This window comes from Callorhinus ursinus, unplaced genomic scaffold (assembly GCF_003265705.2).
Source record: "Callorhinus ursinus isolate GAN/ISIS: 27379988/994484 unplaced genomic scaffold, GSC_fseal_2.0 scaffold47, whole genome shotgun sequence".
Lineage (NCBI taxonomy): Eukaryota > Metazoa > Chordata > Mammalia > Carnivora > Otariidae > Callorhinus > Callorhinus ursinus.
In genome coordinates this window covers 6,929,589-6,955,114 of record NW_027397109.1, presented here as the reverse complement: position 1 = coordinate 6,955,114, position 25,526 = coordinate 6,929,589, and the positions used below count along the sequence as shown (strand labels likewise).

Sequence of the window (25,526 nt, the reverse complement as noted above, 5' to 3'; positions counted from 1 at the left end):
TGCCAATTTTCCTTACTTTTTATTTTAATGAATGAGGCTTGCAGCAATCCCATGTTAGTGCGTGTCTCTTTAACATTTTTTCCATATTGTTATTTGGAGACTGGCTTTCCCTGCAGACTTCTTTCCACCCACACATATGGTCGCTTGAAACTGGCCTTCCAGACAGTCTCCATGGGCAGGAGGGCCCGTGACACCGTGACACTGGGGCGGGGGGCGGGCAGGCCTCTGGCCACAGTGGCTGAGCCATACAGAGCAGTACAGACTCCCGTGGGCCTGAACCCACACGGACGGACATGGGGTGGGATATCAGAATCCCACAGTCTTCGTTGTTCAACAAGGCTTTCTTGTTATCTTGCCAGGAAGTGGAGACTGTTCTGTGCCACCCAGTCCTCAGCCTGTGTGGTGGCCACTTAGGCGCACAGGCAGAGCTGGGGGAGGTGGTGGGTACAGATGGGAAGTAAAAAATTGGCGGAGGGTTGGTGAGGTGACTCCTGGGTAGTGACATGTTGGTATTCACTGAGACCCTCGTCGGAAACCCTTCTGGCTTCAGGCACTGCTGTGGACCAGGGCAGTGAACGTGGATGGGAGTTTTGGCCAGGACTGAGTGTTGCGGGGTTCCGGGTCCTTGTTAGAATCCTCAGTCCCTGTTGGATACTGAATACTGTTGGCTAGACTCCTGGGGGCTCTAGTGGGGAGGTCTACCCAGGACCACACTTAAAATAAAAAGGCTACCTGTCATGGTCACTAAACTGTTTCCTTTTTTGAGCTAAGTAAGAAATAGCCAGCCCCAAGCTCTGGGGAATGTGGAGTCCTGGTGTAGGGTGTGGGCTCCAGGGTCTTCCCCTTGGCTACTGGGTGTTGGCCTTCCCAAAGTCGGTATCCTCACGTGTGAAAGGCAAGGTGGCTCTGCCCACACTGAGGCGTGAGCAACCGTCAAGGAAAGAGCCCAGCCCGCACTACATGGCCAACACATGTCCGCTGTTGCTACTGGTTCACTTCTTCAGGCGAGAATCACGAACATGGCCTTGATTGGACGAGACTCCTCGGAGGCAGGAGAAGGAGGGAGGCTGAGGGGCAGAGGACGTGGGGAAGTGTGGAGGCAGGACCAACACCGAGGGGACTGGTGAGGCCCCCAGAGGCTGCTCCCCGGGAGCAAGAGGGAGGAGTGAGAAGGGCCAGTCCTTCCTGCCTGGTTGGTTCTGGGTCCAGCTCTGAGTCGTCGCTCGGGTCTACTCCTTTCCACCCCTTATCACCAACTCCTGCCCTTCAAGCCCGGACGGGTGGGGTTGCCCTCCATGCTCTTTGCTCTTGTGGGCAGAGTCCTTCCAGAACCAACCTGGACTGGCCTGACAGATGCTTGCCCCTTGGCCCTGGCTGCCGCCTCAGGTGAGGCCCCTCTGTACAGGGCAAGGACCCCAGGCCTCTGGCAAGGGGACCAGCCCCACAGCTGTGCTGTGTGAGGTGGAGGCTACTGGGGTCTGACCTGAGACCAGAGCCACCCCCCCTTGGAACGCCCAGCAGCTCCCAGACACACCTCAGATGCACTGACTGGGGAGGGGGCTGCATTTAGAGGAAGACCACCTCCCCCTCAGGACAAGCGGCAGAGCATGGCCAAGGCCAGGTGATGACCAGAGTCCCCCTCACACCCCTCCTTGAGACTGCAGACTGCAGCCACCTAACCACCTAACCAGGTGTTTGCCCCACTTGGTCTCCCCAGCTCAGGACATGGGTTTGGGGGGCTGGGCAGTGCAGAGGAAGAAGGGAGGAGTACCGAGGGTGAGATGGGCTCAGGTGAGGTCCTTCAGCCTGAGGCACGGGAGGAGGTGGGATGAGAGGCTGGGCCATGTGTGCAGACAGTGACCATGGTCAGGACCCACAGCTGGCGCAGCAGAGCAGGGCACTCTCCCTGCAAACCTGGGGTTTGTGGGCAGTGGGGGCTGTGCCCATGTGGTCCTGGACAGAGCGCAGCCCTGGGGGGTTCAGGCACAGGCCAGTGCCCAGTAGAAGGAGGGGGGTCAGGAGGGGCAGGGAGGGGCCCGGGGAGGAGCAACAGGATGTAACAGGGGCCTGAGGTGTGCAAGGAACCCAGCGATGGAAGGAAGGAGGCCCAGATAACCCCACATCTTGGCAGCTGGCCTCAGCCTGCCCTATAAGGGCCCCAGGTGTGCACCAGGCCGTCCCCCCCACCTCCTTCCTGCCCATGGAAACCCTACCCAGAATCTCTGTGTGTGGCCCCCTCACACCCCACCCCAGAGGCCCATAAGGCGGCCAGCAGAGACACCCCACGCCGCTGAGCGCTGCAGACTGAAGCTGGCTGTCACATGCCCGTGGCACTGAGCCCGTTAGGACTTTTGTGGCTGTATGCTATTTGTCACCGCATCAGCAGCACCCACCCTGGGGCCTGGGTCACTCACTTGCTCCACCTCCCCATGAACAAGGGTGGCGTGAGCCCTGCCCAACAGTGGGCCCTGATCTGGGGGGTGGGGGGGTGGCGGTGGCTGTAGACAACAGGTCCCTGTCCCTGCCAAGACAACAGCCTAGAAGGGAGATGGATGATAGCAGACAGGTTCACCAGATAATTTCAGAGCGTGGGAAGAGCCGTGAAAACAATAATAAACAGGACAGTGGGGTGGGGGTGACCTTGGCCTGAGGTTTGGCCTGGGCTAAGATGGGCATGGTGAGAAGGCAGAGAAAGTGCTCCAGAAGGGGGTCACGGGGAACTGGTGACAATGGGCAGGACTTGGAGCCTCAGCCCTTTTGCAGGGAAACGGCCTTCTCCACCTGTGCCTGCCTCCTGGTACCCACCAGGCACCCCCTGCAGGGGCTGGCCAGCATCCTGGCCCAGGATACAATGATCTCAATCAAAGGGGAGTGGTAGGCACTCTCAGGAAAGGATGAAGGGAGGATGCTCGAGTCCTCCAGAGAGCCGTCTCAGTGATCTGATCGATGGGGACTGGAGTAGTAGATACGCAGTCCTTGAGGCCTCACCCCCTCACTGGGGTCCCCAGGGCCCGACTCCTGGGGGAGGAGAATGCACAAGGCTTCACCTGTCTTCCCTGAGGCCCCAGACCTGTGCCCTATGGGGCATAGAGATGCCAAGAAGGAGGTGCCAGACACAGAAGGAGCTCGGGGGGGGGGGGCAGGCATCCCAGGAGGAGGACACCACCTGCCACAGGTGACCCAGTACCAGATGGAAAACTCCTCCCAGTCTTCTCCCTGGGGAGGGGCCCAAGAACATCCCTGCGGTCTTGTCTTGGAGACCCCCAGCCCTGGGCAGGCCTGCCCCTTCCTGTCCTGCTCTCCGCTCCTCAGCTCCACAAGGGTCTGGTGGTCTCTCTGTGCCTGGGGAGATGCCGGCTCCGTCGGGCTCTTTATCCCCAAAACACAGCCTGGATCCTTGGGCTTTCATCCAGTCTGTCCTCAGAGACCCCGGGCCACTTTGTTAGGACCGTTGGTGGGTATTTGGGGTGCTCCGGGAGCCCTGCTGTTAGAATCGCTGGACTTTTGTGGTGCAAGGTAGGAGTGGGTACAAGGGTCCCTAGAATTCCAGTTCTGAGCGGGCAGCCATTTGTGGGCTGCCTCCAGTCAGCCAACTCCTCCAGTTGTCCCCAGAGCCCTCCTCCCCTCCTCCTCCTCCAGCAGGCCAGCCCTGTTTTGGTCCACTCCGGTTTTCTAGTTTCTGCCCTGGAGTACTACGACCGATGCAGATCCAGGCCTACTTGGATCTGGATCCCCAGTCCCTGAGCGGGCCCTCGGCCCACAGTGAGCTCCAGCCCCCCTGCTTCTCTACCAGGCCTCTGATGTCCTCATGCCTCAGCATGCCTGTGCTTCTGCCCCAGGGTGGTCCTGACGTGGTCCCTGCCTGGATGAGCTGCAGGGCAGGCTCCAACAGTCCCCTGCCACAGTCTGTGCCCTCAGCCAGAGAGACGTGATCCGTGGCCCTTCCACCGACAACCACCCCCCCCATCGGTGCTCTTGTGAACAGCACTCCTCCCAGCTGGCTGCCAGTTGCCTGCAGCCAGAGGTGGACATTCTGGTTAGGCCTCCCCTTGAGCCCTCGCTGCCCTTCCCTCTGCAACGCTCCCCCCCCAGTATCATTCCCTGTGACAAACTTGTGGAGCCTCAGGTAGAAACCAATAGTAGGACAATCCCCTGGACTCCATGTCTCATCAGGTGTATAGATCAAGAACAAAACCCATCTTGACTGGTTCAAGGTTTTCAGAGTCCTGGTAAATAGATAATGATGGATAAAGGAGGGAAAGAAAAGAAAGCCTTAACTCCCCTATTTCTACTGAAGTCTGAATCCTAAGCCAAGCGGTCTTCCTCAGTTAAAATCACTTTGAATGGGGAGCTATCTTGAACCGCAAACACTGAAGACGGAGGATGTTTTAAGGGGATTTCGGAAATGGGGGGTGGGGGCAGGGGAATGGAAAGGTGCACACCACCACCTTGGTTTGGGGAGGGGAAGAAAGGGTGAGGGTCTCTCTGTCCCCCTTGTTTCTCCAGACACTGCAAGGCAGGCCTGACCTTGACGTTCTTACTCCGTGGCCAGGGACTTACCGAGCCCACCAAATGTGTATTAAAGTCTGTTTGTCTCATCATCTGGCAATATGCATTCGTACCATTCAAAATGTGGGCGTTGATATGAATATTTTAATATTGTTCTTAGATGCACCATTTGAAGTAAGTTTCCTTAATTAGCTTGATTTTTGGAAGGTGTTCGAAGAGGAAGAGGTTAGCCAGGAATGCATCATTGGCCCAGCAGGAGCCCCGCCCACCTCCACCCGCACCCTGCACATGCGCACCATCCCCACCCTTGCAAGCTGAGCGCCGGCCAACAAACACAGGTGCAGAAGCCTCTCTTCCTGGAGCGGAGGCTGCTTCTCTTTTGCCGGAGCTCATTCTACCCTTGGCCGCTGGACTTGCCCCAGTGCCAGGAGGGCAGTAGGGTGCTGGCTGACCTGGCATAACAGCCTTGAATATACGCTGCAGTCCTCTTTCCACTTGAGAAATTCATCCATATTGTTTTAAGTTTTCTTTTCATAACATGAATGACACCAGCTTACTAGAGAAACATTAGAAAATAGGAGAAAGCAATAAATGAATAGCAGCTCCCATCCCTCTATTCAGATATTCCGAAATGTCCTCCAATTATACACACATACACCTGACCATCCATTTCTAGCTATGATGGTTATGGTCTGAAAGTTTGTGTCTGCTCAAATTCCTATGTTGAGACCGAATCTCCTGGGTGATGGGATTGAGAAGCGGGGTCTTTGAGGGGGGGCTGATTAGGTCATGAATGGGAGTTGTGTCCTGACAGAAAAGACTATAGGGAGCTCCCTCGTCCCTTCCACTGTGTGAGGACAGGGTGAGAAGTCACCATCTGTGAACCAACTAGGATATCCTCACCAGACACTGAATCTGCCAGCACTTTGATCTTGGACTTCCCAGACGCCAGAAATGTAAGAAATAGCTGTTGTTTATCAGCCACCCAGCTTGTGGATTTTTTGTTATAGATACCTTGAACAGACTAAAACAGCCACATAACAAACCACTCCCCAAATTTAGTGGCATAAAAGAGCCATTTATGATCCTGTGGGTCAGGAAAGGAATTTGGACCAGGCACAGTGGGGATGACGCATCTGCTCCATAATGTCTAGGGCCTCCTCCGCTGGAAGACTAGAAGGCTGGGGGTTGAAAAGTCACAGGAAGGCTCATTCCCTCGCATGGTCGGAAGTTGGTGCTGGCAAGAAGTTGCTGTCGGCCTCTTCAAGTGCCCAGGGCTTCCTCACAACATGGTGGCTGTGTTCCAAGGGCTTGTATCCTGAGAGATGGAGAGAGCCAGGTGAGAATAGCTTTTCTGACCTGGCCTCAGGAGCTACTGTTCCAGCGCATACTATTAATGGAAGCAGTCACAAAGACCTGCCAGGTTCAAGGGCAGAGGAGATAGACTCTAACTCCAGATGGGGTTCTGGAAGAGCATGCAGGAATATTGCTATTGCCATTTTGGGAAAATCCAATCTGCCACATTAAACTGAAAAAATATTCATACTATACATACCATTTTTGCAGAACATTTAGTTTGCTACTTTTTTTTATTGAGGTATAACATTTGCACAGTGATGTACTCTAATCTCAACTAAGCAGCTTAATGATTTTATAAGTGTAGAAACCCATGAACCCAGCACCCAATCAAGATAGAGAACATTCCCAGCAAGCCTGAGGCCTCCCAGGGCCCCTTGCTTGTCAATATGCCCCACAAACACCCAAGAGGTATCCTTTATCCTGACTTTATCACCAAAAATAAGCTTTTTTAGCCTGTGTTTTTCCCAAATGTATTATTAATGGCTTCCTATGCCAGTCTTCACTTTGGATGGCTGCACAGTTCACAAATTTATTGAATATTATAGTTTCTTTAGCCAGTAACCTGTGGCTGACCTTTAGGGATTCTATGATTTCCACCAAGGAAAATCAAATGATCCTGGGCTGAGAGCCTGTTCAACGCACTATTACCCTTGACCCACCTCCTAAAAGCGACTGGATGCCTTCACCCCAGCCCCAGACTTTTTGGGAGACCTTTCTGGGGCAACCAGAAAACACTGGTTATGAATGGAGAGAAGACTTTTGGCCATGTGGATGGACCATCTTCGGGTTGGCCCAAATGACCTAGAAGGAGGATTTATATCTTTGTCACCATTTTAGCTTCTATGGAGTAATGCAACATGAACAGCATGCCCCAAAGGCTGAACATATGGATTTCCACTGTAGCTTGCTGGTCCCCTTTCCATACACTCTCTCCCCTGTTTCTCTGCTCGCTTGTAGCGGATGCCATTTCCCACCTGTGTGCATCACTTTCGGAATGCTTATGCTGAAATCTGCTTTGTAATTAAGTGGCAGTGGCTCTTGCTTTATAGACTGTCACCCTCTGAGTGTTTTGTTTCCTCTAAGGTGTCATCTTATTGCCCACAATCACCAAAGATGAAAGGGAGGAGAAGAGAGGACGGGAAGAAGGGGGAGAAGCAGGGAAGGCTTGGCAGGAGGAAGAGGGGGCCATTGTTCTCATTTTGCTGGGAGGGAAGTGCGGGTGTGTGGAGTCATCTATCACCATGTTAGGTTTACAAATAAAACCACAGGTGCTCAAACACAGGATGCAGACTCTCTGTCGGCAAGTCGTTCTTTTTTTTTTTTTCCTAAGGAAAATTAAATTCCAAAAATATTTGCACTGACTTTAAAAAAAAGTTACTCTTCATATCTCCCATTTTTAGCTACATTCCTCATTTGTATTCGAGTCTAAGCTTCTCTTTAAAAAGCTGAAATAGGAACGGAAGTGATCCACTAACGCTGAAGCCAAAATTAGAGAAAACATCATGTAAATGCAAAGAAAACACTACATGGGAAGACAGGAACAATGGAAAGGAAACCCTCTCTCATTTGAGTGTCACTGAAGGCAGCCCCTCAGAAGTCCCCCTCCCGAGTGGGGCTCATCTGGTGGGTGGGAATGGGGCTACAGTCCGAGGGGTGCGGTGCTGTCTTGGGGATGCAGGTAGGGCCAGCATGAAAGGGAAGCCCAGGGGATAACTCCAGAATGGGATGAGAATGCTCCCCCGCTAGAATATCCGAGGGGGCAACTAGGGGCTGGCAAGAAAGCAAGCCTGCAGATTTTCATCCCAACCCCGGTCCTTGCAGATTTGCAAGAAGGACATCCACAGGTAGCACCTTTTAGAAAGGCATGGAGCAATGGATCCCAGTGAGCATCCAGAGCAGGGAAGAAGAGCAGAAGACGATGCCTTTGGGATCCAGGGACTGGACCAGCTGGTGACAGGTGGACCTGGGCTCCTGCCTACCATTAAAGACACTGTCACACCTGCTGGAGTTATGCAAGGCCACAGCGCCACCGTGACAGGACCCACCACCCCTTCTGCCACCTCTGCCACGCTGGGCGGTCGCCAGATCCCTGTCTCCCTGCAGGGGGGACCCCCAACGTGGGCACCACCTGCCACGTCACCTTCGGTTCAGCAAAGCAGAGGTTTGCTGTGAGCCCCCAGGTAGTACCTTGCTGCCCAGTCATAGGTGGCTCCAGGAAGGGTCCGTAGCACAGCAGAGAGGACTGGGCTGGACGAGAGCTGAGGGACCCCGGTGCTGGGTCTGAACCCTCCACTCCCAAGTCGGGGCCCATAGGCTCTGCCTCTTTTTCTGTCCACCCTGGGGGTGGAGACCAACACCTCTTTTTGGCCCGAGACCCCACTTCTTCTTGGCTGCTGGAGGACACCCCTCCAGTAGGCCTCCCTCTCCAGCCCCAGCGATTTTGAACTCCCTCCTGGATCATGTTCACCAGCTGGAAACACATGGCTATTTCTCTTTTTCCCACGTCTTAAAGACCAATGTCAAAACAACAACACCAAAATCCTCCCTTGACTCACTTCCCTTCGGTTACTACTATCTTCCTCCCTTTTCCAGAAAATTCCTCAAGGAGTTGTGTACACCTGCCATCTTCGGTTCGCTTCTCCATTCTCTCTAGAAGGCAGTCGGGCTCTCACCTGCCTGCATGCTGCCAGTGGCGCGGGGCCAGGGGGGCGCTGCCATCCCTGCTAACGCATGGTTCTGCGCCAGCCTCATCCTGCCCTTTCACACGGAGGCCGACCTGTCCCACTGCCGTTCCAAGTCCCCTACGACTCCCTGGCTCATGCAGAGACAGAGCCAAAGTCCCTCCAATCATGCGAGCCGACATGACCTGGCCCTGCTCCCCCGGTGACATCACCTCCCCTGCTCTGCCGGCCTTGGGCACCCTCCCCGCCAGCCTCGATGGCCTCCTGGCTGTCCCCCGCCTCACTGCCTTGCCGTCCCTCTCAGGGATCCCTTCACAATCTTAGGGAGCCCCTACCCACCACCCACCCGCCCACCGACCCTATTTAAATTGCAGCTTCCCCGGGGGGCACGTCCTAACCTCTCTTCCTGCTTCGTTTCTCCCTGATCATGTATATGTGTGTATTTCACTTGAGTGTCCTGTTTCTGCCTGCCTGCCCCGTTCGAGTGTCACAGAATGTCCGCTCCATGAAAGCAGGGCGTTGTGTCTGTTCTGTCCACCCCTGCGTCCCCAGGGCCCAGATGGAGCAGACGCAAAGCGGGCTCCCTCTGCAAGTGAGTGAACAGCACCCCTCCCACCCTCACCCTGCCCAGCCACCGGCACCTGGGGTGGCTCCGGCTCTGGACGATTCCGGGGTATCAGGTGTGGGAGAGTACAGCGCAGCTCAGGGTGGACCCCCCCCAAACAGCAGATGTGCGAAGTCTGCGGGGCTCTCGAGTCACACACAAAACCGTTCAGACCGAAGTCCGAGAGGCAGGCCGGCCACCATCAATGAGGAGAGGATGGACAAAATGACAGCTCCGCAAGCGCTTCCGAAGGGAACAATTTCAAGGACACCGTGTTCAAAAGAGGCGTGAGGGGGACCTGGTGAGACCTGTGAGGTTTGGCAAGGCCGACACTCTTCATGACCCTGTTGCAGAAATCAAACCGGAAGTGAAGGGCGCAACTGAGTCCAGGTGGGGACATGCTGGGACTGCGTCCTCCTACCATGGGCTGCGCGTGCTGGCAAGTCACTTAGCCTCTCTGCACCTCAGTGTTCTTATCTGTAAAATGGGGACAGCAATGGTATTTGTCTCCTATGATTATTCTTTGCATTAAATGAATTTGTCTCCTATGATTATTCTTTGCATTAAATGAATATATATACATAATATACATACGTGTATATACATATGTACACATACTGTAGATTGATTGATCTATCTATTCATCTCTCATCTATCTACCTACCTCCATAGTTTAGAACAGTGCCTGGCGCGTAGTAAATACCACTGAAGTATTTGCTATTAATATTATACAAGCTCGCAAAATTATGCCAAAAAAATTAACAATAGATGCCTTCATCTTTCATTTTAAGAAGTAGCTCATAGTTGCCTATCAGGTAATTTTTAAAAATGTAGGACAAAATGAAATTTTCACTTATGAATCTTTAGAAATGGTCACAATTGTTTCCTATTTAAAGAAGGTTCCAGGGGCACCTGGGCGGCTCAGTTGGTTAAGCGTCTGCCTTCGGCTCAGGTCATGATCTTGGGGTCCTGGGATCGAGCCCCACGTCAAGGTCCCTGCTCAGCAGGGAGTTTGCTTCTTCCTCTCCCTCTGCCCCTTTCCCCTGCTCATGCTCTCTCTCTCTCTCAAACAAATAAAATCTTAAAAATAAAATAAAATAAAGAAGGTTCCCGTCAAGCCTTTTTTCCACTATCGATTGTGGAATGTGGTCTACCTTTACTTGATTCACGTTAGGTGACTCTACCCAGACCCTGTCACCCCCTGTCCGGCCAGGTGAGTCAGGACTGATGGGGGGAAATGCGTTCTTGGGAGAGGGGCAGAGCCAGGAGTCGGGGAAGGAGGAGGTTGATGGGAGGCCCTCAAAGAAGTGCTGAGTGCGAGCTCAAACAGGGCTCCATCCGCTGCTTCATTTTATTCATCCAACCACCTTAATGTGCCTTTGCCACAGCTTGGAATCCCGCCAGACTTCTGGCACAAGCCTGGACAACAGGCTTCTGGGTCCAGACAAGATGCAGACCAAACAGGTGCTACCCTTGCCCCCCAACCAGCATCAGCCTTGGAGACACCTCAGGAGAAGGAGGGAACACAAACCTGAGAAGTCCTGAGGAGACCTGAGGCTGATGGGAACTGTGGGGAGGGGGTGGTGATGGGGGTGCTGAGGGGGCAGGCACAGCCACTAGGGCAGAGGGCAGCAGGGAGGGGGCTGGGGGAGAGCCCAGAAGTTCTAGTTCTGTCCCTGCCCCACTTTGCCTTGGGGGGACGGGGTCCGCCCCTCTGAGATAGAGACCTGTGAGACCAGCAGCCCAGCCCAGTAGCTTTGTACTGGGGAGGGTCCGGTCAGGACTGGCCCCAGTGCTGCCGCGTGAGGAGCTGATGAAAGCGGGTGCTGTCTGATCAGCCTTCCTCAGATACCTCCTCACCTCCTGCTCTGCTGCTGGCACCTGAAAAGCCCACCTCCTCCAGGGGCCACTGACATCTAGGAGTCAAAGAAAATTCCGGAGGAGCAACAACAATTAAGGGTGGTTGGTAGTAATTTTATGGTCTCAGGGCGCATCCCTCCCTCCCGCCAACCACTCTGGGAGGGACACAAACACCCAGATCAGGGCCTGGGTGGCAACTCCTCCCCATTACCTGTCCCCAAAAGAACAGGAGCCCAGAGGCCAAAGGCAAAATGAAGTCCAAGAAGCACAGGATCTGTCGCATGAAGACTGTGCCCCGACTGCCATCACCCAATGGAGCAGAATTTTCAGGCAGATCCACAATTTTAAATAAGTGTAATACATATTCTCAGCCAAGGGAGGGTATTAATAATATACAGCAGAAACAAGAAGTCATAAAAAGAAGCAGAGAGAAAAATATAAACACAGAAAAAAGGATAATGATAGATGGGACTCGTACACAGATGTTTTTGGCAGGATTGTTTGCGGTGGGGAGGGGCCGGCATCCGTTGGCATCTGTCTCAGGGGAAGGGGTGAGTCAACCATGGAGGTGCACCTGGGACTCTAGGCCATTAGAAGCAAAAGCCTAGATGTGCACACAGAACCAGAATTAATCTAAAGGACAAGGTACTGAGTGAAAGAAACCAAACAAGGCCAACAGAGTAACTTTTCTTATGTAAACTAAAAATTCAAAACAATGTTTTGTGTCAACAGATGAGCGGATGACCAAAACGTGGGGTAGCCATACAATGGCGTATGATTCAGCCTGAACAAGGAGGGAGATTCTGACACTTGCTACAACACGGATGAGCCTCGGGGACATTAGGCTGAGTGACCTAAGCCAGTCATGAAAGGACACATACTGTGTGATCCCACTTACAGGAGGTGCTCGAGTAATCAGGACTCACAGAGACAGAAAGTAGGGGGCTGGTGGCCAGGGACTGAGGGAGGAGGGAATGGGGAGTTGGTGTCTAATGGGGACAGAGGTTCGGTTTGGGAAGATGAGAAAGTTCTGGAGACGGATGGTGGTGATGGTGGCACATCAACATAAATGTACTTAATGCCCCTGAACTGTATACTTAAAAATGGTTAAACTGGTAAATTTTATGTTAGGTGTATTTTACCACAATAAAAAAAAATAAAATTAAAAAATCTAATGAAAAGGGCGCCTGGGTGGCTCTGTCGGTTAAGCGTCTGCCTTCGGCTCAGGTCATGATCCCAGCCTGGGATTGAGCCCCGCATCGGTCTCCCCACTCATGGGGGAGCCTGCTTCTCCCTCAACCTCTGCCCCTCCCCCCTGCTCATGCTCGCCCGCTCTCTCTCTTGCTCTCTCTCTCAAATAAAGAAAATCTTTAAAAAAAAATAATCTAAGAAAGATAACCGATAAAAAAAAAATACCGTTATGCACAGATACATGCAAATAAAAGGACACACATTGATCATCCTAGGATGTGGAGGGCATAAAAGGTTAGAAGCAGTGTGGAGGGGCAGTAACCCCCAGCCCAGTCCAGAGAGTGGCACCTACCTGCTCGCCAGGCCGAGAGCAGCCGGCAGATGGGAGGGACAGAATCATCTCCAGCGCAGCCTCAAGAGGCCTCGGGGTGGCTCATGCGGGATGGAAGTGGCTCCCATTTGTCCCAGCACACCCAGCAGCCCTTTCAAACTCAGTCCCCACAAACACCTTTACCTCTGTCTGGGGTTCCCCTTCCCCCCTGCAGGGCCTGGCAGCCTGGAGCTCAAACAGCGGCTGCGCGGGAGGCCATCTGGCCACGCCCCCTCCCACACCTGTCACCAGGCCCGTACCCACTCCTCCCCGCTGTCTGGTGGCTCACAGCTGGGCTTGCGCACAGTAGGTGCTTCGCGTGCTCCCGGCGAGTGCGAATGAATGACGGGAATCAAAACGGGAGAGACCTCCGTTGACCTAGGAAAATGACAAGGATGTTTTCCATTCTGGGAGCCCCAGTGGATGACTCCTCCCAACCCCAGCCAGATAAATCTCACTCCCAAACTCAGGAGCCTATGAATTTCCACTTTTGCTATTTTTCAACACCTGAACTTGGTTTTTATTTTAAACCTTGATTCCACCTGGGGATGGGGGGGGGCTTCATCTCAGCCAATGGTGACCTCACGCTTGGCTGGGACAAAGTCGCCCTGTGTAACCATGTGTATCCTTAGTCACTCAACAAAGCAAGAGGACTATTTGCTGTGGGAGCCATGCAGCCTGGCACTCTGGCCCCGACTCAGCCTTCGGAAAAGGCCTTTGCATATAGTGGCTAAAAGAGAAGTTCACTATAGTCCTTCCAGGCTTGGCATCCCCTTTCTAGTCCCCTGTGACCGACAGACAGGAATGCTACCCAGCTGGCATGAGCATGCTGTCAAATTCTGATCAATCAGAATTTGTGCTGTTTTTGTAACAAGTGGGTCCATCAGAAGGCCTAGGAGGGAGGGGGTGGGAGGAGGTGCAGGGCACATTGTGTCTCCCACCGGCAAAGAAATGAGAAGGTGAGCATTATACCAAGGAGGCCCCTGGTGGTTTTGAGTAAAGAGGCTGCCAGGACACGAGGGGTCCTCTTCCAACAGCAATGTAGGGCTGAACCGTGGCCGTACTGATAAGGGCTCCTGGCTGCCCCACAACTCTGGGTAGTCATCGGGAGATGCATTTATTAAAAGAAGACCGAGGGGCTGGAAAATCGCTTTGGGAAAATGGTCAGGAACCCAGAGGTGCTGGGTGACCACACCGTTTGTCCAAGTCCCTCTCCAGGATGTGTGATTGGTGCCAAGCACACTGCTGCTCCCTGTGGCCAAGTGCACCTGCTGGGGCATCTGCTGGGTCTGGCTCCCCTTCCAGGGGATGGGGGGGCGGGGAGGGCACATTTCTGGCCTTTTAGGTTTCTGCAGAAAGAAGCAGTGTCTTGCCCTCCACCAAAATGGCTGATTCCTCAAAAGTGAGAAGGCCATCCTGGTGCTGGACCACCATAAAATAAAAATCATCCACAAGAATGATCAAGTGACCATTCAGCGACCCTAGATGTTTCTAGACCCTGTAGGCCTCTCTTTTGCTGAGAGAGAATAGTTATTGACCATGTCAGTGTTGTTTTGATTCGTTTTATCCCCTTCCAGTGTTCCAACAGATTTCGAATTTTTGGAAGTAGGCTGTGGACACCGAAAAGATTCTTTCAATATCTCAGACAGCCTTGTGCCCCTTGTTCTCCGAGTATAAAAATGTATTTTTGCCGTGAAATCCACGGCCAGGTATCTACCTGGACATTTGCTCTAGTAAACTGAAAGTTATTTTCACAAGGATTAATGGGTGGGGCCCCAGTTCTGGTAACAGATTTGCCAGAGTGAGACACTGGTCTGCATTTCACTCTTTATAATAAATGGCCAGGTGTGTAAACAACCGTTTGGAGAGTTGTCCACGGGTCAAGGCCAACTGTGGTTTGGGCAGGAGGGTAGTGACATGCCGAGAGGTGCCCAGGCTTGTGGGTTTACGGTTGGGCAACTTCACAGTCAATGCCCTGGATGATGAAACAGGGAGAGTGCTTCTTTCAGTTAGACATGGTGTCCACCATAACGCATTGGAGACCAACATCAGAATTCAAGATGGCAGCATTCCTTGGTCCTGAACTGGAATCTCACATCCAATCGAACCCAAGAGTGACTCATGTACCGGAGCTCCATGAGGCTCCATGGAGGGTGTTGGGAATGATGAAGCAGTGGGAAAATAGGCCCAGTGGGAATGAGGTTTGAGGTAAGAGGACTCTCCTTCCCTCCTGGCCTGATTTATCCAGACCAGGCGAAGCTAGTCCGGTTCACGGAGGCCTGGCGCATGAAAAAGACTCCCGCCCTACAGTTCCTAATAATAGGCTGGCTGTCATCTCTGGGGAACAGCCTGACCTGGTGTCCCTGAAGGCTCAAGTGTGAGCTGGGGGGGACTCTTAGGCAAGCCTGTGATTCTTTCCACAAGTGAGAGCCTCTCCACTCGTGAGCACCTGCCCCTGGCTGTCACGTGGTGTCCGCGAGGCGGCCTTCTGGGACAGTGCCTGGGGCCAGAGAGATACAACCTAGCCAGGGGCTCCGGGCTGCAGCTGCCCAAGCGAGGGGCTGGCCAGCTAGCCTGGAGCCACCTCCCAGGCCCAGCTGCAGGGCTGGGTTTCCTGCAAACCACGATTCTGGAGCCTGGCAGCCAACCCCATGATGCGTGTTTACGGTTTTTACCGCACCCCAGGGATGGTCATGCGCCTCCCCGCCCCTGTGGCCTCAAGGTGGAGCGGGCCCAACATCTAGAGTTGCTATGATCTAGAAACACCAGCAGCTGCTTGTCCCCTAAAGTCTCCCAGCAGCTTTGAGCAATCTGGGATGTTTGTTCATCTCTCTTGTAAACAGTTGTTTTCCCAGCGACTGCCCAGCCGGAGTTAAATATTAACAAAGACCCGCCTCCCAGCCGCTTACAGAGCGTCTGCTTTAAATATTTAAGTGACTGCTATTCTGTCCCTGAGCGGCTGTTTGGCTCAAGCTGTTCTTGCCTCCCTGCGTATTGAGTAGTATGAAATGTCAAACACTTCACTCCACGTTTTCTTTGCTCTGCTTGTGCCCTACCCTGTGCGCCGCCGTCCCCCCCCCCCGCCCATTTCTCTCTTTCATTCTCTGATTACGAGGCTGCCTGTCCCACCTCCAGGTACGCTAAGGGAGTCAGCGGGTTCTAGGGCATTCTTCGATGAGGTTCTGTGCGCGTGCCCCAGGCGCCCTGGGGAGCAGGATGCTCTTCAGCGTTGGCACCTCTCAGGTGCTGGGCAGATGTGGACAGCCAGGGCACACCCCACGGCCCTCCCTCCAATCTGGGCATGCCTGAGTGTGGCGTGGGCACACGTGTGCGCCCCTGTGCTCGCCCGCCCCGTGGGTTATGGAAATGCCATCACTGTGCATACAGCACCCTTCTCCCCACGTGCCCTCTTCATTCATGGGGGGGTTTGTGTGCGACATGGCAGTTTCTTCCAGAGGCTGATTATGAGCTCAGCAAAGAGGATTAAGGGCTCAGATGGCTGATGAAGCACACAGGGAGGCTGTGTGATCTTGGCTCCCGCAGCTGGAGAAGCTGGGAGGCCTCCCCACGAGGAGAATGGGTGAGACTGGCCAACCTTGGGTGGGTGGGCATGGAACACCGGGGGCCCTTGGGAGTTGGGACTGTGCTGGGTGTTCCTGTCCCTATGTGGCATTTGGTCGTAACTGCAGACTTTGGAACATTCTCCTTGAAACCACAACTTTACCTGGACTCAGCTGTGAAAACTGTGGATGTAGCCCCAAACTGGCACTATGTGGGCGGTGCGAGGCAATGAGTGTCTTCAGATTCTGCATTCCTTGGTTGAGGGTTGGGATGGAAAACAGCACTGTAGCTCTCTATAGAGATGGGCAGGAAAGCCAATGGCCTCCCTTGTCCAGAGGAAGGGACAGGAACTAGCCCCCCTAGCTGACTGAAGTCTGCTCTCCCGGCAAGGAGCCTGAGGAAACTCAGGTGGAAGACGGGAAAAGGGAAGACAGGGAATTGTCTTTTTTTCAGCTTCAGCCAGAGATTTCTAACCTAGATTTGTGAGGTGCCCAGACAATTATGCATAGCCTAAAAGCTACTGAGATCTTCTCAAGGCTAAACTAATTTAAATTCCCTTTCGTTTCTCGCAAGAGCTACGGGCAAGCTCTCAGAATAAAACGAACTTCCATGCACTTTAATTTCCAAAAGAGATGTTCTTTTTTTTTTTTATGTACACCTTTTTAAAACAAGTACCTTTTTGTGAACAGGGAGAAGGGGTCTCGGTGGCCAAGTCGCAGTTCCCGCTTGGGCCAGCTGGGGCACCACCTGCGTCCTGGGGCCGCTTCCTGTGGGAGGAGCATCCTTCTAAGAGCACAGGTGTCACAGGCCTGCTTGGGAGTCCGGAGCTACCAGCTGTGTGGCCTCTCCGCATCTCACGGTCCTCATTTCTAAAGGGAGAAAATGGTACTGCTATTTCACAGTGCTCAAAGACATTGCCTTAGACCCTGTCCGGGAAGCGCGGGCCCTGGACATGGGAGGCCAGCTGCATATATGCTCTAGCTACAGCCATGCCTGCAAGCTGGAAAGCAGCCTTGTCTGGGGAAGCGGGATAGTGTCCAGGATGCAAAGGGGGATCAGCGGTAGAGGATGAGCGGGCTTCCGTGCAGGCTGGCCTGGACGCAGGGTCATTAGCAGTCAAAAGATTTGAACATATGATTCTCGGTACTGGTAAGCCAACGGATAGGTATGGACGGAGGAGGAAGAAAGGCAAAGCCCTCAGCGCAGAACATTGTCAGATGGAGGCTGGGGGCGGGTGGGCCCCATCCCTCCCTGAACCCCAGAGGGGCACAGACTGTGAGCTGGCAGGCTTGGGAGGGTGGTGGAGAGAGGTGCTGGAAAGGGCACGACTAATTGGAAATCTGTTTATGAAGCTGCTAAGTCAGTGAGCCTCCCCGCCCCCTCAAAGCACAGAGCAATTATGACCTCAGGCTCCTTTTTAGATAAATTGAACAAACTTCCCAAGAACTAGATTTCCAGTGTGGGCTGATTAGGTCTAAAGCTGTGCTTCTCAAAATATGTTCCTCCACCAGCAGCAGCATCACTTGGGAACTAACTAGAAATGTAAATTCTCAGGCCCATCCCAGAACTTCTGAATAGGAAACTCTTTCCATTGGAGTCCATCCATTCCTGTTTTAACAACCGTCCAGGAGACTGTGTTGAGAGTCACTGATCAGAGTACGGTTTCTCAACCTTAGTTGTCTATTGGAATCCTGGGAAACTTTTTGAAATGCTGCTGCCTGGGCCTCATCCCCCACCCCTGCCGCCCCTACACACACACACACCCCTGAGATTCTGATTTAATGGATTCTACATGCAGTCTGGGCATTAGGATTTTTAAAAAATTTACCAGGTCCAGCCAGGATGGAGAACCACTGGTCTAGAATAAGGCCTTCCTCATTTAGCACATACTAGGCCGGGGCACCTGGGTGGCTCAGTCGTTAAGCACATACTAGCCATCTGCCCAACTGCTCCTCCCAGTCAACAAGCCCTATCTACTTATACAAAGCTCCCTGTCGCTTGCCGCAGGCAAGGGAGAGGCCTCATGGGGTACAGACCAGCTACAACCCCAGGGGACCCACGCACCAAGCACCCAGAACAATCAGCCTGGAGCTTCACACTCAAATATAAAAGAAAGATCAAGGATCACCAGACACATAAGAAGACCAGCAGCGTGAAAGGGAAATATGAACATTAGCAAGCAAAACAACCAACCCCATAGGAAAAATAAATAACTCAGGGATCAGAAGATAATTCCTAAAAATTCTAATATCCTCAGAGAGATATGAGAAGTTATTGAATCTGTAAAACAAAACCTGGATGCTGTGAAAAAAAATAATTACCTAATAAAGAAGAAATCTTAGAAATTAAAAGAATATGATTCTTTAAATAAAACTTTCAATAAAATTGAGACGCTTCCCAGATTATAGGACAAAAATAATAAAGGAACTGAAAACATGAAGGAGAGGGAGAAAAAAAGGAGTAGCAAATCAGTCCAGGATGGCCAGCATTTGACTGTGACAGTTGGAGTTCGGAGCAAGCAGAGGACACTGAGAAAAAGGAAATAATCTCAGATGTAATAGGAGATACTTTCCCAAAGGCAAGGGGTGGAAGTCTTCAGACTAAAAAGGTCTATCAGGTGCAATTCTGTATCAATAATAAAATGTCCACATTCAGACACAGTCTCTACTACGAAATTTGAGAATACTAAGACTAAAAAGATGCTCAAAGCATCCAGGGAGGAAAAAAAAATTTAAGATGGACTTCTTGTAAAGAATTAAAAATCAGATCTCCTCAGGGAGAGGGTTCTAGAAGACAATGGAGCAAGGCCTTCAAAGGTTTGAGGGAAAGTATTTTGAACATTAAATTCTATATCCAGTGAAACAATTTTTTAAAATACTTGGACTAACAAACAAATTTTTCAGGTGACTAAGAAGTCAAAATCTGCATTTTCTTACAGAGTTTCTTGAGGAAGTACTCCAACAAAACAAAGAGAGAAACCAAGGTGGAAGACACAGTATCCAAGAGCTCTACCCCCAAAGCCCGGGGAAGGGAAGTCCCCAGGCAACAAGGATATAGCAGGCCTTGAGAACATGGGGTCTGGATTTGAGCCTGATCCCAGGAGGCTCTGATATGGGTGTCTCCAGGCAGGGAGAGTCAGTGCAGTAGGATAGCATGTGGGTCAGTGTCCAGTCAGGAAAACAAAAAATCCTCTAGCTATTTCCAACAGAGGGGGGTTTGTAATCAGGGAATTGCTCTAAACAGTATTGAAAGCAACTTAGGGTTTCCGGTCTGGCACATAAGGAGCTTGGAAGTCATCACTTCCATCTTCACAACAAGGAGAAAGGTAAACTGGAAAATCAACAATTCTTCTTAGATCTGTAGGGGTATTGAGGTCACAGGCAAACCACTGCCCCCAAATACTGGAGAGACAGACGGGCATATACAGGGAATCACAGTATATTGGAGCAGAAGGTCGGGAATGAAAACCCCCACGGAACCAGTACCCAGCTAGAAAAACCTAAACTGTCACTGATGAATTGCTGGAGACTCCGTGTGGATGGATTTGAGAGTTAAAAATTTCAGGAGTCCTGGTCTTAAGGAGGCTCCCACGCTTTTATGAGTTTTACCTCCAAGATTCTTTATAAGTTCTCACAGTGACGATCAGAGAAAAATTCCCTTATGCTTCCAGCAGGACAATTGGGAAAGTAACCGTTCTGAGACATTTCCAGAGCATTCTGTTCTTAACAAGGCCTGCCCTCAAGAGAAACCATTTTGCTAGAGCCTAACCAACTGGGGTTCTACCAGAGCCTAACCAATATGGGATGAGGGAAATACCCAATTCCAGTCCCTTCAGCCTTTCTGTTTCACCTAAGGGGGGGGAGTGGGGGGTACTGAGAGGCTTGAGAAGATCACAGCCAAGGGGCATAGGCTTACTAAAACACTGCAACTTGACCATAGGACTATGGGATGCTTTCCCTCCTCTACACCTTACCACCACATCAGCAGGGCTCCTGGATAATAACCAAGGAATACAGTTGAAGGAATTGCACATCTCAGACTTTATTTAAGAAGTCTCCAGGGAGACCCAAAATCTACAAGAGAGACAAAAACAAGGACACCAAAAGACATTTTAGCCTCTGACCCCTATAGCTACAGCAAGCAATAAACACAACCTAACTCCTAGCCAGATAAACATAAAATCTCCCGGTAAAAGCCTACCCATCTCAGTTCCTTTTATCCCATACATCATGTCTAGCTTGCAACAAAAAATTACAAGACATACTAAAAGACAAAAAATAGAATGTAGGGGCGCCTGGGTGGCTCAGTTGGTTAAGCGACTGCTTTCGGCTCAGGTCATGATCCTGGAGTCTCAGGATCGAGTCCCGCATCGGGCTCCCTGCTCAGCAAGGAGTCTGCTTCTCCCTCTGACCCTTCCCCCTCTCATGTGCTCGCTCTCTCTCTCTCTCTCTCTCTCTCTCTCTCATTCTCTCTCTCTCTCAAATAAATAAATAAAATCTTTAAAAAAAATAGAATGTAAAGAGGCTGAGCAAGCATCAAAACCAGACTCAGATAGGGTAGAGGTTTTGGAATTATAAGACGAGGAATTTAAAACTACTATGATTAATATGCCAAAGGTTCTAGTGGAACAAGTGGACATCATGTAAGTACAGATTGGTAATGTAAACAACAGGATGGGAACTCTAAGAAGGAATCAAAAAGAAATGCTAGAAATCAAAAACACCATAACAAATGAAGAATGCCTTTGATGGGCTCATCAATAGACTGCACATGGCCAAGGAGAGAATTAATGAGCTTGAAGAAATGTCAATAGAAACTTCAAAAACTAAAAAGTAAAGAGAAAAGAAAATATTGAAAGTTAGAGGAATAAAAATGGGAAATTGATATTATTCAATGTATTAATTTGCTTAGACTACATAAAAGAAACCCCTAGACTGGGTGGCTCAACCAGTATTTTCTCAGAGTTCTTGAGGCTGGAAGTCCGAGATCAAGGTGTTGGCAGGTTTGGCTTCTGGTGAGAACCCTCTTCCTGGCTTACAGATAGCCACCTTCTCACTGAGTCCTCACAAGGACTTTTCTTTATGCATTTGTGCAGAAAGAGAGAGATTTCTGGTGTTTCTTCCTCTTCTTATAGGGACAACAGTCATATTGGATAAGGTCTCCATTCTTATGACCTCATTTAACCTCAATTACCCTTTTAAAGACTCGATCTCCAAATACAGTCACATTGGATGTTGGAGCTTTAAAATATAAATTTTGGGGAGACATAATTCAGTCCCTAACTCCCAGAGATCAGTAGGTATAGGCCTGAAATGGAAAGTGGCGTTATCTAGAGCTTGTGAGTACTACTGCCACTCATCTGGAAGCTAGGAGCTAGCCCTCTGGCTGCTGCTGCAGAGCATGGAACCCACAGCTCCACCATTATTGCCACACCTACTACCAATCCACAGACTGTGGTCACATACAGTCGCCGCCACCAGAACAGAGCAAGGGAAATGCTTTCTCCCATCCAGCCTCTAGGGCCTTTTACTGGCAAAACCTTCCTGGGAAATAGAGCTCACAGACCTCCAGCCCTGGCGGTACAGATGGGAATAAAGAACGACAACTTTGGAGCTGTGCCCGTGAACAAATAAACAACGCAGATGGCAGGATTGAAAAGCTCGAGAACTGGAAGGCAGGTATTCTTTGTCAACAAGAAAAAAGAAAAGCAATTAGAATATTTAGGAAAAAAACCACAAGGTTGTTTACAGAGGGGACAGTTTAAAAATGAACAAACTAAAAATGTGGCGTGATCTTGAGCAACATGAATGCACATAAGAAAAATAATCCATTTGACCTTGATGTTCAAATCATTCTCCTTCATGTGGTCAGGGAAAGCCATCAGGCCTATTGAGAAGGAAACAACTTGTCTGCTAGGGATAGCACTTACAGAGTTATAAAAAAGCAGATGCCATTTACTTGTTTTGACACATAGATAAAACTTAACAAAGAACAGAAAACTTAATTACAGTTGTCAAACAGAATATTATAAATCTTTGATATTGTAAAAGGAGAACCCAGAGGATGGAGGGAGAGAGGGAAGCAGAAAAGGAGAGATGGGGAACACTCAGCATTGTCTATAGTGGGCGGGAAAGCAATACGTGTTCAACACTACATTTAGAGCTGTCAGTGTCACAAATATAAAAACTAAAATTCATGATTTGGAGGAGGTGGGATTAGGGGAAATGAATGAAATGCTTATTTTTTAATAGTGGAGAATCAGAGGAGATTGAAGATGACAAATGAAGAATTAAAGATAAAGCATATCACCAAGAGTCGTGATGGTGAATAAATGAGTTGTTTTCAAGAATGGAGACAAAGCCAAGAACCCCAGAACTATGTCACAGACAGCTAGTGGTCCGGAGTCCCCTAGAGGGGGTTGGCTGCCCCGTTGCCTCTGAACGGTTTTGTGCTCTATTTTGTTTTTATCCTTTGCCATTTGTTTCCAAAGGTATTTACACAGAGTTTTTGTTTCCTTGCGCTGTAAGAGGCTGCTAGGGATTTTTCTGGGCCTGTGTGTCTTACAGTAACCACCACGAGGCTGTGTGTATTTTGACAAATTAGATGTTGTTTGTTTTACTTCACAAATTTACACTTTTGGCCAAAGGTACGTTTGCCTTCTCTTTCCCGCTCATTCAGGGCAGGAAAGTGAGGCTGGGTACAGCTTCAGATGCCCTGAGAGGAGCAAGCTGGCTATTCCTCAGACCCGTGGCAGCTCTCTGCTGGGCTGTGACTAGTGTGCAGCTGGGTGGCCCTGGGCCTTGTCTAGCTGACCACAGGAGCAGGACAGCAGGGGTGCCCCAGTAGCCCATGGCATGTCCGATGGCACCAGCAGGAGGGGCTGGCCAGCCATTGCCAAGCACTCACAGCCCTGCTGGCCCATAGCTATGTGACCCTGGACAAGTTTCCCTACCCAACCACTACCCACTTCCCAGTTTGATGGGGGTTGATGGTGCCATGTCCTGCACAGTCACCTAGTAGCCAGCAGCCCCCTCACTATCCCTTGTTTGGGGTTTCCTTAAGCCCTCCACCTCCACCAAGAACTGCCAGGGGGTCAAGGGCCCCCTGTTTTACCCTCTGCCAGGGAGCTGGCTGCTGGGCTCCGCATCTTTCCACCTCCAGGTCCTGCTTGCCAGGACTTGCAGACACCTGTCTTGTCCACCAACATCTGAGTTCCAGCCCATCCCCTGGCATTTCCAGGACATTGTGTATCCCGGTCCTGACTCTGTACACACTTTGCTCTTGGCTTTTCTTGTCTAGCTTTGACTCTTGAACTTGCTATAACTCCAGATGCTGGCTTGGTCTTTCCAGCCTTGTGTCTACCCATTTTCGCTTTCAAACAGTCCATTAAGTGGCCCACTGCAGCTGGGCTGTAAGCAAGGGTACAGACAAGACATCTAGGACATGACAACCTTTGTTCTCAGCAAGCACTCACTGTGTGCCAGATACTGTTCTAGACCTCTTGCACATGTTAACTCGTTTATTCCTCATTACAACCCAATTTTATTTCCTTTATCTATAGAGGAGGCTGAGGCACAGAGAAGTTAAGTGACTTGCCTAAGGTCACACAGCCAGTAGAGGGCAGAGCAGGTTTTGAATTCAGGCTCTGGAGTCCAGGCTCTTAACTCCTCCACCACCAGGGTTGCTGGTGACGTTGGCCTGGGGTAAAGACAAACAAATTCCATTGCATTGTTCTCCTACCTGTTTCCTGGAATATAGAGAAGGATACAGACAACCCCTCCGTGTCCTGCTAAGGCCTGGATATTTAAATATTATTATCTGTGTTAGTTTCTGAGGGCTGCTGTAACAAAGTGCCACAAACTGGGTGGCTTAAAACAATAGAAATCTGCCGTCTGTAGTCCTGGAGGCTGGAAGTCCAAAGTCAAGGTGTCAGCAAGGCCACGTTCCCTCTGAAGCCTCTGGGGGGAATCCGTCCTTCCTCCTTCCAGCTTCTGGTGGCTCCAGGTGTTTGCTGACTTGCAGGTGCAATACTTGAATCTCTGTCTCCACTGTCAATTGGCCTTCTCCCTGAGGGTGCCTGTCTTCTCCTCTTCCTATAAGGACACCAGTCATGTCGGATTAGGGCCCCCCCAATTCAGTATGTCCTCATCTTAACTTGATCACATCTGCGAAGACCCTATCTCCGAATAAGGTCATGTTCCCAGGTACTGGGGATGAGGACTTCAACGTATCTTTTTCGGGGACACAGTTCAAGCCACAGGACAACGATCTTTGTACTGTGTTGTTGTTCTTTGTGTGTTTTAGACAACTAACATCATTTCCAGAATATGCAGCAATGCCACCTCCAATGAATGAGCTATGTTCCTAGAAAAATTTTCTTCACAAGCTTGTCATTTCAGAACCATCTAACACAGTTCCACTGGGGCATCTCATCCAAGAGGAGGGAACAGAAATATGGAGCCTTGACTTTCATGAACTGGGAAGGATTCACTGGTTCTGCTGTCCAGCTGTGCCGTTGGAACGAAGAGGAGGTCAAAATCTCAGGTGACCTGCTCAAGGACACACAGCAGTCCTGGCGCTTGGGCTCCTGTGTTCTTCACTGAACGGGCCACATTGGCTCTTGGAGGCACTGAGGCAATGCCCAGAGGCTCTCAGATGTGCTGACAGAATCTAATCATGTCCCTTGCACCCCCAAAGATCTGGGGAGAGTAGCTTTTGAGAGTGACCAGGTCCTCCCTTTCCCAGCCTCCCTGTAGGTCAGGTGGTCATATTTGCCAATGAGAAATAGGGGGACGTTTGCTTTTCCCTTCCCGCTAAAAGCTGAGGAGCATTTGATGACACGATGAATATCATGTCTTTACTGGGGCACCAGCAGCCGAGGGGACAGAGTGGAAGAATGGAAGAGAGGCCTTCAATACATTGCGGGGAACTGAGCACACTTGGGAACTGCCTACCTCTCGATTTCTTGTTTTGTGTGTGTGTGTGTGTATGAATTAAAAAATGTCTTTATTGCCCAAGCCCAAGCGTTAACTGGGTCTTCTGGTAGCCGAAGTCCCTGGTAGGTCCAGGAGCCTCACCTTGACCAGAGCTCCTCCCTGAGCTCTGTCTGCAATGCAGCTGGCCCCATGAGAGGGTTACTCAGTCTTCCTGGTCCTCAGATTGGCCACTCTTTTGCAGGTCAACCCAGCTGGATGTCAGGCTTGTTCCTGGTACAGGCAAGATGGGAGGTGTTCTGTTCATTCATTCATTCATTCATTCATATGATGGTTCACTCAGGAAACATGTGTTGAGTGGTTATAGTAATACATAGACAAACAAGCCCTTGCAGTGACCTTTGTGCTTGCCCATCACACACACCTCACCCTGCACTGGGTGGTGTTGACCCCACTGC

At 50.9% G+C, this 25,526-nt stretch overlaps 1 long non-coding RNA gene across 1 annotated transcript; it reads left to right on the top strand.

Moving 5' to 3' along the window:
* The first annotated feature begins 15,707 nt into the window (after positions 1–15,707).
* Positions 15,708–24,677, top strand: LOC141370835 (uncharacterized). Its single transcript, XR_012375266.1, has 3 exons — positions 15,708–16,154; positions 16,825–17,020; positions 24,440–24,677. It is a non-coding gene; the product is annotated as an uncharacterized lncRNA (long non-coding RNA).
* The last annotated feature ends 849 nt before the right edge of the window (positions 24,678–25,526 follow it).